We start from the raw sequence: 13,589 nt of genomic DNA, 5'->3' as shown, positions 1-13,589 counted from the left end.
TTGTGCACTTGGATTCACGACTTCTCTGGATTTTTAATTATGTAAGCCAGTTTTTTTTAATTAAGCCAGTTTGTAAGTTAATAAATTCCCTCTTTTTTATATTTAAATTACTTGGAACTGATTTTCTGTCCCTTGCAAATGAAAAGAATCATAGCTGGTATACCATGGGGCACCATATGCTCTTCAACCGCCTTCCTCTCTAACCAAAGACCAGTGTCAGCCTGGCCTCCTCCTCTGCTCTGCAGCTGTAATTATCACGCCTCTTTTCAGGGCCTGATATATAACCTTCATCTGCAAAGTCCAGAAACTCCTTTGGGCTTTATTCTAATTATCCTCAACTTCTCTCTATCTACCAGTGCACTGTGCAATGTAATTTTTAAAATGTGGATTAATCTCTGAACATGTTTTAAGTCCGTCTGCTTCTTTCATATTTCCCAAAATATGCTTTAAAATTTTTAATTATTTTAAATAGAGACACAATAAAACATATAGAAATAATTCACAGCAAACATATAAATTAATAAGGTCACTGATGGGGGTTTTGAGATCCATATTCTGCAAATTGGTGATTCTAAAATAGGCAGAGCAAGTAGCTAGTATAGGTGGAGGACTTAGAAGGCCCCCACTTGACCTCCTAACTGTACCACCGCATTTCTATCCTAGCACCTGTGAAACCACCATTAATAATTTTACCATTTGATATATATATACACATATATCTATATATAGATATAGATATACACAATGGAATATCACTCATCCATACAAAAGAATGAAATAATACCATTTGCAGCAACATGGATGGACCTAGAGATTATCATACTAAGCAAAGTAAGTCAGAGAAAGACAAATACCATATGATATTACTTATATATGGAATCTAAAAAATGATACAAATCAACTTATTTACAAACAGAAACACACTCACAGACATAGAAAACAAACTTATGGTTACCAAAGGGGAAAGGAGGAGGTGGAGGGATAAATTAGGAGTTTGGGATTAACATATACACAATACTATATATAACAGATAAACAACAAGGTTCCACTGTATAGCACAGGGAACTATATTCAATATCTTGTAATAAACAATAATGAAAAAATATGAAAAAGTATATATATATGTATAACTGAATCACTTTGCTGTACACCAGAAACTAATACAACATTGTAAATCAACTATACTTCAATTTTTTTTAATTAAAATAAAGTAATAATAATCTTGCCATTTGATTTTTAAAAAGTGAGCTGGACGGTAAACACATTGCCCAAGTTTTGCACACTAAAAATCCAAATTTATGGCGTGACATCCATGAGTGTATCCATGGGGAAAAAAGGGAAAATATGACAGTGTAAGAAAATCCTAGAAAATCCACTCCTCATGGGATCTGAAAGACACCACCATGCTGTTTCATGTTGCACATGAATAAAATTTTCATTAGGTCAGACTGATACACCTACAGAAGATCCTGATTTTCTACAAAAGATTATAAAATACTGGAATAGGAGTTGAAATAAACTGCTCTGCCATGCTCAAAGAAAAATTGACATGTGTAAATTCTCAAAGCTTCATTTTCTTCATCAAGCCTGTTGACAAGGGACATTATATTATTTGACTTTTATCTCACTATTCAGAAAGGATGATCGAAGCAGCTTTAATAACAGATCAGTTTCATTAATAAAACCTCTGCTCTACTCCAAGTTACATGAGCTTCATTATGAAAAGTAACTGGCCACTCTGAATTTACTGAGGAGTCAGCTAATGCTGAATATAAAAGCACAGGAAGATTTAAGAGGAAGACCTGATTCAAGGTCATATATGTTGTAAAGAAAGCTGAGTGATCCTTAGAGGGGGAAAAAAAAGTTGGGCCTACTTAAAAAACACTCAACCTGAAATTAAGCTTTAAATTTTGAATAAACAAATGTCTTGCTGGACAGAAAAATCTAGTGCCCCAAACCCAATGGACACAAGAAAATGGTTTTGTGACCTTGTCACTGTCAGACATCAATGTCATAATAATTGAAAACTGGGTACTGGCTGATTTTGTCATCCCTCCTCTTGAACATCTTATTCCAATAACTCATCTAACGTAACTGTCAGAGTTGGGGAGTGATGACAAGGCCCCCATCACAAATCTGTGATACACAGTTAAATTTAAAAGGTTCTTATTTCACATGCAATACTGAACAGTCTTTTTAAATGAATAAGATCACTGGAGCTTTCAATTCCAATACAATGTTTCTGACAGCCAGTTCAAAATGCACATGGGTGACGGGCTTGGGCTATACATTTTGAAAGAGCAAATGATAAGGTTATAATTCTAGTACTTCTTCTTCCCCAATCGCATTATGGAAGAGTGATAGTGAACAACCTTTAGAATTCCCTCCAGTTGAGAGTGTGCAAATCAGAAAAGTGAATGTATTCCCTTGCTTGTATTTAGTAGTAAGGCTCAATGATGTATGTTTCACCCTCATCGTGGAGACTGGAAATTACATATATATATATATATATATATATATATATACACACACACACATATAAAATACCTGAAATGTGTAAAATTTTAATATATTATATATTTAATACATAATATGTGTAATACATGAAATATGCAAAAATTTAATATATTTTTTATATATTATATATATATTAGGACAGATTCTGAAGGTATTAAGAAGGTCTAGGAATTCAGAGGGTTCCACAGGTACATATGTGTCTGTTTTACACAGATTATTCAAATCTGACCAAAAATAACACTTTGTAGAAGGCTCTCTCCTCCAACAATCGAAATTCTATCCAATCCTGAATCCCTGTTCAAGGTCTACCTTCTCTGTGATCTTCCCTAATAAATCCAGCCCACATCCTCCCTTCTCTCTCAAATGTGATTTCTACTTCACCAACACCATCACACATTTACTGAGTACTTACTGAAATGCAGGACCTTATTCCTGAAGTCATCAGGCTGTTCCTAAGCTTGAAACAGTTTAAAGTTTGCAGTGAAGACAGATGCAGACACACAAAAAAGTATAAACAATCGCCCACAGTAGTTGTAGATCACAGGGTAAATGAACACAGGAATGTGGAGGAGGATGGGGTCACAAAGGCTGCATTAGTCAGAGGGAAGAAGGGTTTATGGAGGAGGTAGACTTCAAATTTGTCCTGGAAGAAGAGCCCCTCTCATACAGCCAGAATAGAAGAGAAAGGCCTGGCAGCGTGAACAAGATGTAGAGGCAGAGACGGACCAACATAGGACCAATGGGAAGGTTTGGGGAACTCACACGTTCTCTTCATCTGTGGATTTATCTATCACTAAAGGTGATCTCACCTGTGCTTGAGGGAAAACTCACTAACCAAAGAGTGAAAGAAATGCAACAGCATGTACTTCTAAAATAATTTAGTTTAGGTAGCATTAGCAAGACAGCAAAAGGATGCCAAACTACCACTGGGGTCCACACTGACTAGGGTCCATTTTTAGTGGTTGTCTAAATTTGGGCCACAAGCTCAATAACTGAGAACGAGTCCAGTTAACTCTCACATTTGAGGTAGGAGCCTTTCACTTATGAACCATAATGTAAATAGTAAAAAAGGGACTTTCCTTAAAAGTCACAATTGAATTTGAAATCCCTGGTGTGGGATTGGACTAAAGCAACATAAAAAAATTAATAGGACTTACTCCCAAGTGCTTACTCCCTACTGCCCTTTAACCTCTATGGAAAACATACAGAGATTCAGAGACTTATGCTTTGCTAAGAGCTATTCTGCAGAAACCCAAGTTTCCCTCCCAACAGCCCAGTGAGTCTCAATCTTGGTGGCATATTAAAGGCACCTGGATTAAAACCCACTAAACACAGTATCTACCTGGTCCACTAACTCAGAATCTTCAAGGGTGGAGCCCAGACAGGCTATCTTCCCGTGCAGCAGAGCTAAAAGAACGACTGACATCTCCCTTCTTACAACCACCAATGCCCTTCCCAGTTTAGGAAAGGCTCAACCATCTGCCCATTTACCATCATTTTGTGAAAACAGGGGGACACAGCACAGCATATATAAACTTTTAAACTTAAATAAACTTTTGTCTTAACTATCAATACTGGGCATAATTGACTAAGCAATTAGTAAAAGAATCAGAAAAAAATCGAGCAATGTAGGCAGAGGTTTTAAGGAAAGTGGTGAAAGAAAACAAGAGAGACAAGAAAAATAAGAGTAATGAATCATTTTTAGAAATAAAATGTCCTAAAATATACAACTGTAGCCAATATTAACTCAGTTAATATTTAGGATGACATAGGTATTAACCACTATGACAACAGTAATACCTACCAGTTTTTAATTCTTGCTAGAGGTCACTCAGAGTATTAAGTGTTTTGTATATTAAACTCAATCTTACAACAGTTCTGTGACAGAGAGTACCCTATTTTATAGATGAAGAAATAAGGCTCATAATAATTAAGTGATTTTCCCTGATGCAACCTAGCTAGTGCCTGAACCAGTTTTCACACAGATTTACTGATTCCTAAAGTGTCACAAAAGCAATTTGATTCAGTTATCATACACCAGTATCATCCAAGGGCTCAGCTTACAGCCCTGAGCTGTAGCTGAGAGGGGAGGTGGAGGGATGGGGTGGATATGAATTGATATAAATGACTTTTGAGTCCAGTTAGTCCTAATTTAGGGCAGAAATCATTTAGTTTGTAATTTGTTGATCTGGGGTTAATTTCTGACTTATTGGGTGGGCTGTTTCAAACTTCTCTTCCTATCGGCAGCTTTCATTCATGGACCCAGTTTGCCAAGAATTCCCAATATTTTTGGAGCAAAAAAAGACTGTAACTTGTTTTTGGAGCCAATTCTTTTCATGTGACTAGTCTTTAAAACATTGTTCTTTTTCAAAATAGGTGAATACTGGTAACGAGCCAGACTTAAGGTAAAGGATAATACTTTAAAGTTTCATGTAATCATTTCAATAAGTTCTTGAAAGTGTTTTTAGCTTTAACAAAGCTCTGTATATGAGTGAGTGCATTCTGTTTATAGAATGGAGAATTAAGGAGCACACTCCAACCTAACTCATCCAAAGGGTCAAAGCAGAGAATAAAAACAATTCCCTATGCATAGCACGAGGCCCCCATCCTGAAAGTACTCTGCTATCTAATTTAAAGCCTGGCTCACTCTAGTTACCAAGAGGAAACATGCCACAATTCCAGCTAAAGATTAGAATGTGTTTCCCAGAGACCGAAGGAAAACCCACTCCCACACTGAAGATAGACCCTTGAAAACCCTAACTTACTTTCCTTATTTGTTGCTCGACATGTCATCCTGCTTCTCATAATTTATCCCAGATCTTTCTATGGAAAGTATAGTATTTGCTCAAAAAGGACAAAGAAATGGTAAATCATCAAACACTGATCACCACGTCAAAGGAATAGATATTTCTTTTACTAGGGGAAGACACAAAAAAGATTATTAGGTATTTGTAGTTATAAATAACAGATGAAGTTTTCCCTTTTATGCATAAAAACCTGGCAATGACATGATTATATACTCAAAATGTATTACACGTCTAAGAATTAAAATGTGAAGGATATAATCTCAGGATATGTTGTTTTCTGAAAATGCTAATCTTAATTGCCATGAAATTTGCATTTCGTATCATTTGAAGTCTGAATATGAGCATACGTGATATGAATCCAATATCACTCACAATTTTTCTTTATTTTGTTACTCTCGTCCTTGATATAAAAACAACACAGAAGGCAGGAGAGGGGGAAGATGGCGGAAGAGTAAGACGCGGAGACTGCCTTCCTCCCCACTGATACACCAGAAATACATCTACACGTGGAACAACTCCTACAGAACACCTACTGAACGCTGGCAGAACACCTCAGACCTCCCAAAAGGCAAGAAACTCCCCCACGTACCTGGGTAGGGCAAAAGAAAAAGAATAAACAGAGAAAAAAGAATAGGGACGGGACCTGCACCAGCGGGAGGGAGCTGTGGAGGAAAGGTTTCCACACACTAGGAAGCCCCTTCGCGGGCCGAGACTGTGGTTGGCGGAGGGGGAAGCTTTGGAGTAGCGGAGGAGAGCACAGCCAACAGGGGTTGCTGTGTAGTGGAGGGCAAAGCGGAGAGATTCCCGCACAGAGGATTGGGGTTGACCAGCACTCACCAGCCTGAGAGTCCTGTCTGCTCACCCGCCGGGGCGGGTGGGGGCTGGGAGCTGAGGCTCAGGCTTCGGTTGGATAGCAGGGAGAGGACTGGGGTTGGCGGCGTGAACACAGCCTGCAGGGGGTTAGTACACCACGGCTAGCCAGGAGGGAGTCCGGGGAAAAGTCTGGACCTGCCGGAGAGGCAAGAGACATTTTCTTTGCTCTTTGTTTCCTGGTGCGCGAGGAGAGGGGATTAAGAGCGCTGCTTAAAGGAGCTCCAGAGACAGGGGCAAGCCGCGGCGAACAGCGCGGACCACAGAGACGGGAGTGGGACGCTGGGGCAGCTGCTGCCGCGGCCAAGAAGCCTGTGTGCGAGCACAGGTCACTCTCCACACCTCCCTTCCATCCAGGAAGCTTGTGCAGCCTGCCACTGCCAGGGTCCTGGGATTCAGGGACAATTTACCCGGGAGAACGCACGGCGTGCCTCAGGCTGGTGCAACGTCACGCCGGCCTCTGCCGCCGTAGGCTCGCCCCGCACTCCGTACCGCTCCCACCCCCCAGCCTGAGTGAGCCGGAGCCCCCGAATCAGCTGCTCCTTTAACTCCGTCCTGTCTGAACGAAGAACAGACGCCCTCAGGTGACCCACACGCAGAGGCGGGACCAAATCCAAAGCTGAGCCCCGGGAGCTGTGCAAACAAAGAAGAGAAAGGGAAATCTCTCCGAGCAGCCTCAGGAGCAGTGGATTAAATCTCCACAATCAACTTGATGTACCCTGCATCTGTGGAATACCTGAATAGACAACGAATCATCCCAAATTGAGGAGGTGGACTTTGAGAACAAGATATATTATTTTTTCCCCTTTTCATCTTTTTGTGAGTGTGTGTGTGTATGCTTCTGTGTGAGATTTTGTCTCTATAGCTTTGCTTTAACCATTTGTCCTAGGGTTCTGTCCGTCCTTTTATTTTTTTCTTTTTTTACTTAAAAATTTTTTTTTCTTAATAATTATTTTTTATTTTAATAACTTTATTTTATCTTACTTTATTTTATTTTATCCTCTTTCTTTCTTTCCTTCTTTCTACTTTTTCACCCTTTTATTCTGAGCCATGTGGAAGAAAGGCTCTTGGTGCTGCAGCCATGATTCAGTGCTGTGCATCTGACGTGGGACAGCCAACTTCAGGACACTGGTCCTCAAGAGACCTCCCAGCTCCATGTAATATCAAATGGCGAAAATCTCCCACAGATCTCCATCTCAACACAAACACCCAGCTTCACTCAACGACCAACAAGCTACAGTGCTGGACACCCTATGCCAAACAACTAGCAAGATGGGAACACAACCCCACCCATTAGCAGAGAGGCTGCATAAAATAAAAGTAAGGCCACAGACACCCCCAAACACACTGCCAGACGTGGACCTGCCCACTAGAAAGACAAGATCCAGCCTCATCCACCAGAACACAGGCACTAGTCCCCTCCACCAGGAAGCCTACAAAACCCACTGAACCAACTTTAGCCACTGGGGACAGACACCAAAAACAACGGGAACTACGAACCTGCAGCCTGCAAAAAGGAGACCCCAAACACAGTAAGATAAGCAAAATGAGAAGACAGAAAAACACATAGCAGGTGAATGAGCAAGATAAAAACCCACCAGACTAACAAATGAAGAGGAAATAGGCAGTCTACCTGAAAAAGAATTCAGAATAATGATAGTAAAGATGATCCAAGATCTTGGAAATAGAACAGAGAAAATGAAAGGGACATTTAACAAGACACTACAAGAACAAAAGAGGAAACAAGCAACGATGAACAACACAATAAATGAAATTAAAAATACTCTAGAAGGGATCAATAGCAGAATAACGAGGCAGAAGAACGGATAAGTGACCTGGAAGATAAAAGAGTGGAAATAACTACTGCAGAGCAGAAGAAAGAAAAAAGAATGAAAAGAACTGAGGACAGTCGCAGAGACCTCTGGGACAACATTAAATGCACCAACATTTGAATTATAGGGGTCCCAGAAGAAGAAGAGAAAAAGGAAGGGACTGAGAAAGTATTTTAAGAGATTATAGTTGAAAACTTCCCTAATATGGGAAAGTAAATAGTTAATCAAGTCCAGGAAGCACAGAGAGTCCCATACAGGATAAATCCAAGGAGAAACACACCAAGACACATATTAATCAAACTATCAAAAATTAAATACAAAGAAAACATATTAAAAGCAGCAAGGGAACAACAACAAATAACACACAAGGAATCCCCATAAGGTTAACAGCTGATCTTTCAGCAGAAACTCTGCAAACCAGAAGGGAGTGGCAGGACATATTTAAAGTGATGAAGGAGGAAAACGTACAACCAAGATTACTCTACCCAGCAAGGATCTCATTCAGATTTGATGGAGAAATTAAAACGTTTACAGACGAGCAAAAGCTAAGAGAGTTCAGCACCACCAAACCAGCTTTACAACAAATGCTAAAGGAACTTCTCTAAGCAAGAAACACAAGAGAAGGAAAAGACCTACAATAACAAGCCCAAAATAATTAAGAAAATGGGAATAGGAACATACATATCAATAATTACCTTAAATGTAAATGGATTAAATGCTCCCACCAAAAAACACAGATGGCTGAATGGATACAACAACATGACCCATATATTTGCTGTCTAAAAGAGACCCACTTCAGACCTAGGGACACATACAGATTGAAAGTGAGGGGATGGAAAAAGATATTCCATGCAAATGGAAATCAAAAGAAAGCTAGAATACCAATTCTCATATCAGACAAAATAGACTTCAAAATAAAGACTATTAGGAGAAACAAAGAAGGACACTATATAATGATCAAGGGATCGATCCAAGAAGAAGATATAACAATTGTAAATATTTATGCACCCAACATAGGAGCACCTCAATACACAAGACAAATACTAACAACCATAAAAGGGGAAATCAACAGTAACAAATTCATTGTAGGGGACTTTAACACCCGACTGTCACCAATGGACAGATCATCCAAAATGAAAATAAATAAGGAAACACAAGCTTTAAATGATACATTAAACAAGATGGACTTAATTGATATTTATAGGACATTCCATCCAAAAACAACAGAGTACACATTTTTCTCAAGTGCTCATGGAACATTCTCCAGGATAGATCATATCTTGCATCACAAATCAAGCACTGGTAAATTTAACAAAATTGAAATTGTATCAAGTATCTTTTCCGACCACAAGGCTATGAGACTAGATATCAATTACAGGAAAAGAGCTGTAAAAAATACAAACACATGGAGGCTAAACAATACTCTATTTAATAACGAAGTGATCACTGAAGAAATCGAAGAAGAAATTTTAAAAATACCTAGAAACAAATGACAATAGAGACATGACGACCCAAAACCTATGGGATGCAGCAAAAGCAGTTCTAAGAGGGAAGTTTATAGCAATACAATCCTACCTTAAGAAACAGGAAACGTCTCGAATAAACAACCTAAACTTGCACCTAAGCAATTAGAGAAAGAAGAACAAAAAAACTCCAAAGTTAGCATAAGGAAAGAAATCATAAAGATCAGATCAGAAATAAATGCAAAAGAAATGAAGGAAACGATAGCAAAGATCAATAAAACTAAAAGCTGGTTTTTTGAGAAGATAAACAAAATTGATAAAACATTAGCCAGACTCATCAAGAAAAAAAGGGAGAAGACTCAAATCAATAGAATTAGAAATGAAAAAGGAGAAGTAACAAGTGACACTGCAGAAATACAAAAGATCATGAGAGATGACTACAAGCAACTCTATGCCAATAATATGGACAACCTGGAAGAAATGGACAAATTCTTAGAAATGCACAACCTACCAAGACTGAATCAAGAAGAAATAGAAAATATGAATAGACCAATCACAAGCACTGAAATTGAAACTGTGGTAAAAATTCTTCCAACAAACAAAAGCCCAGGACCAGATGGCTTCACAGGCAAATTCTGTCAAACATTTAGAGAAGAGCTAACACCTATCCTTCTCAAACTCTTCCAAAATATAGCAGAGAGAGGAACATTCCCAAACTCATTCTACAAGGCCACCATCACCCTGATACCAAAACCAGACAATGATGTCACAAAGAAAGAAAACTACAGGCCAATATCACTGATGAACATAAATGCAAGAAGCCTCAACAAAATACTAGCAAACAGAATCCAACAGCACATTAAAAGGATCATACACCATGATCAAGTGGGGTTTATTCCAGGAATGCAAGGATTCTTCAATATACGCAAATCAATCAACGTGATACACCATATTAACAAATTGAAGGAGAAAAACCGTGTGATCATCTCAATAGATGCAGAGAAAGCTTTCGACACAATTCAACACCCATTTATGATAAAAACCCTGCAGAAAGTAGGCATAGAGGGAACTTTCCTCAACATAGTAAAGGCCATATATGACAAACCCACAGCCAACATCGCCCTCAATGGTGAAAAACTGAAAGCATTTCCACTAAGATCAGGAACAAGACAAGGTTGCCCACTCTCACCACAATTATTCAACATAGTTTTGGAAGTTTCAGCCACAGTAATCAGAGAAGAAAAGGAAATAAAAGGAATCCAAATTGGAAAAGAAGAAGTAAGGCTGTCACTGGTTGCAAATGACATGATACTATACATAGAGAATCCTAAAGATGCTACCAGAAAACTACTAGAGCTAATCAATGAATCTGGTAAAGTAGCAGGATACAAAATTAATGCACAGAAATCTTTGGCATTTCTATACACTAATGATGAAACATCTGAAAGTGAAATTAAGAAAACACTCCCATTTACCATTGCAACAAAAAGAATAAAATATCTAGGAATAAACCTACCTAAGGAGACAAAAGACCTCTATGCAGAAAATTATAAGACATTGATGAAAGAAATTAAAGATGACATAAATAGATGGAGAGATATACCATGTTCTTGTATCGGAAGAATCAACATTGTGAAAATGACTCTACGACCCAAAGCAATCTACAGATTCAATGCAATCCCTATCAAACTACCACTGGCATTTTTCACAGAACTAGAACAAAAAGTTTCACAATTTGTATGGAAACACAAAAGACCCCGAATAGCCAAAGCAATCTTGAGAATGAAAAATGGAGCTGGAAGGGGCCTCCCTGGTGGCGCAGTGGTTAAGAGTCCGCCTGCCGATGCAGGGGATACGGGTTCGTGCCCCGGTCTGGGAGGATCCCATATGCCGCGGAGCGGCTGGGCCCGTGAGCCATGGCTGCTGGGCCTGCGCATCCGGAGCCTGTGCTCTGCAACGGGAGAGGCCACAACAGTGAGAGGCCCGCATATCGCAAAAAGAAAAAAAAAAAAAAATGGAGCTGGAGGAATCAGGCTCCATGACTTCAGACTATACTACAAAGCTACAGTAATCAAGACAGTATGGTACTGGCACAAAAACAGAAATATAGATTAATGGAACAGGGCAGAAAGCCCAGAGGTAAACCCACGCACATATGGTCACCTTATCTTTGATAAAGGAGGCAGGAATGTACAGTGGAGAAAGGACAGCCTCTTCAATAAGTGGTGGTGGGAAAACTGGACAGGTACGTGTAAAAGTATGAGATTAGAACATTCCCTAACACCATACACAAAAATAAGCTCAAAATGGATTAAAGACCTAAATGTAAGGTCAGAAACTATCAAACTCTTAGAGGAAAACATAGGCATAACACTCTATGACATAAATCTCAGCAAGATGCTTTTTGACCCACCTTCTAGAGAAATGGAAATAAAAACAAAAATAAACAAATGGGACCTAATGAAACTTAAAAGCTTTTGCACAGCAAAGGAAACCATAAACAAGACCAAAAGACAACCCTCAGAATGGGAGAAAATATTTGCAAATGAAGCAACTGACAAAGGATTAATCTCCAAAATTTACAAGCAGTTCATGCAGCTCAATAACAAAAAGACAAACAACCCAATCCAAAAATGGGCAGAAGACCTAAATAGACATTTCTCCAAAGAAGATATACAGGGTGCCAACAAACACATGAAAGAATGCTCAACATCATTAATCATTACAGAAATGCAAATCAAAACTACAATAAGATATCATCACACACCGGACAGAATGGCCATCATCAAAAAATCTACAAACAATAGGGCTTCCCTGGTGGCGCAGTGGTTGAGAATCTGCCTGCTAATGCAGGGGACACGGGTTCGAGCCCTGGTCTGGGAGGATCCCACATGCCGCGGAGCAACTAGGCCCGTGAGCTACGACTACTGAGCCTGCGCGTCTGGAGCCTGTGCTCCGCAACAAGAGGCCACGATAGTGAGAGGCCCGTGCACCGCGATGAAGAGTGGCCCCCCCTTGCCACAACTAGAGAAAGCCCTCACACAGAAATGAGGACGCAACACAGCAAAAATAAATAAATTAATTAATAAAAACTCCTACCCCCAACATCTTCTAAAAAAAAAAAAAAATCTACAAACAATAAATGCTGGAGAGGGTGTGCAGAAAAGGGAACACTGTTGCACTGCTGGTGGGAATGTGAATTGGTACAGCAACTATGGAGAACAGTATGGAGGTTCCTTAAAAAACTACAAATAGAACTACCATATGACCCAGCAATCCCACTACTGGGCATATACCCTGAGAAAACCATAATTCAAAAAGAGTCATGTACCAAAATGTCCATTGCAGCTCTATTTACAATAACCATGACATGGAAGCAACCTAAGTGTCCATCAACAGATGAATGGATAAAGAAGATGTGGCACATATATACAATGGAATATTACTCAGCCATAAAAAGAAATGAAATTGAGTTCTTTGTAGGGAGGTGGATGGACCTAGAGTCTGTCATACAGAGTGAAGTAAGTCAGAAAGAGAAAGACAAATACTGTATGCTAACACATATATATGGAATCTAAGAAAAAAAAATGTCATGAAGAACCTAGGGGTAAGACGGAATAAAGACACAGACCTACTAGAGAATGGACTTGAGGATATGGGGAGGGGGAAGGGTAAGCTGGGACGAAGTGAGAGTGTGGCATGGACATATATACACTACCAAATGTAAAATAGCTAGCTAGTGGGAAGCAGTCGCATAGCATAGCACAGGGAGATCAGCTCGGTGCTTTGTGACCAGCTAGAAGGGTTGGATAGGGAGGGTGGGAGGGAGGGAGACACAAGAGGGAAGAGATATGGGAACATATGTATATGTATAACTGATTCACTTTCTTATAAAGCCGAAACTAACACACCATTGTAAAGCAATTATACTGCAACAAAGATGTTAAAAAAAATTTTTTTAAAACAGAAATCTCTAATGCTAAAATCATAATTCTAAAATTAAAATCATTAATTACCATTCTATCAGCTTGTTAATCTTTCAGGGTTAAGAATAGATTAGTGCATTTTAGCAATATAGGGTTAAAATACAATTAAGGTTG

The sequence above is a fragment of the Mesoplodon densirostris genome, chromosome 3 (genome assembly GCF_025265405.1).
Source record: "Mesoplodon densirostris isolate mMesDen1 chromosome 3, mMesDen1 primary haplotype, whole genome shotgun sequence".
NCBI lineage: Eukaryota > Metazoa > Chordata > Mammalia > Artiodactyla > Ziphiidae > Mesoplodon > Mesoplodon densirostris.
The sequence above is the reverse complement of the archived record's forward strand: the minus strand, read 5'-3'. Positions refer to the sequence as shown.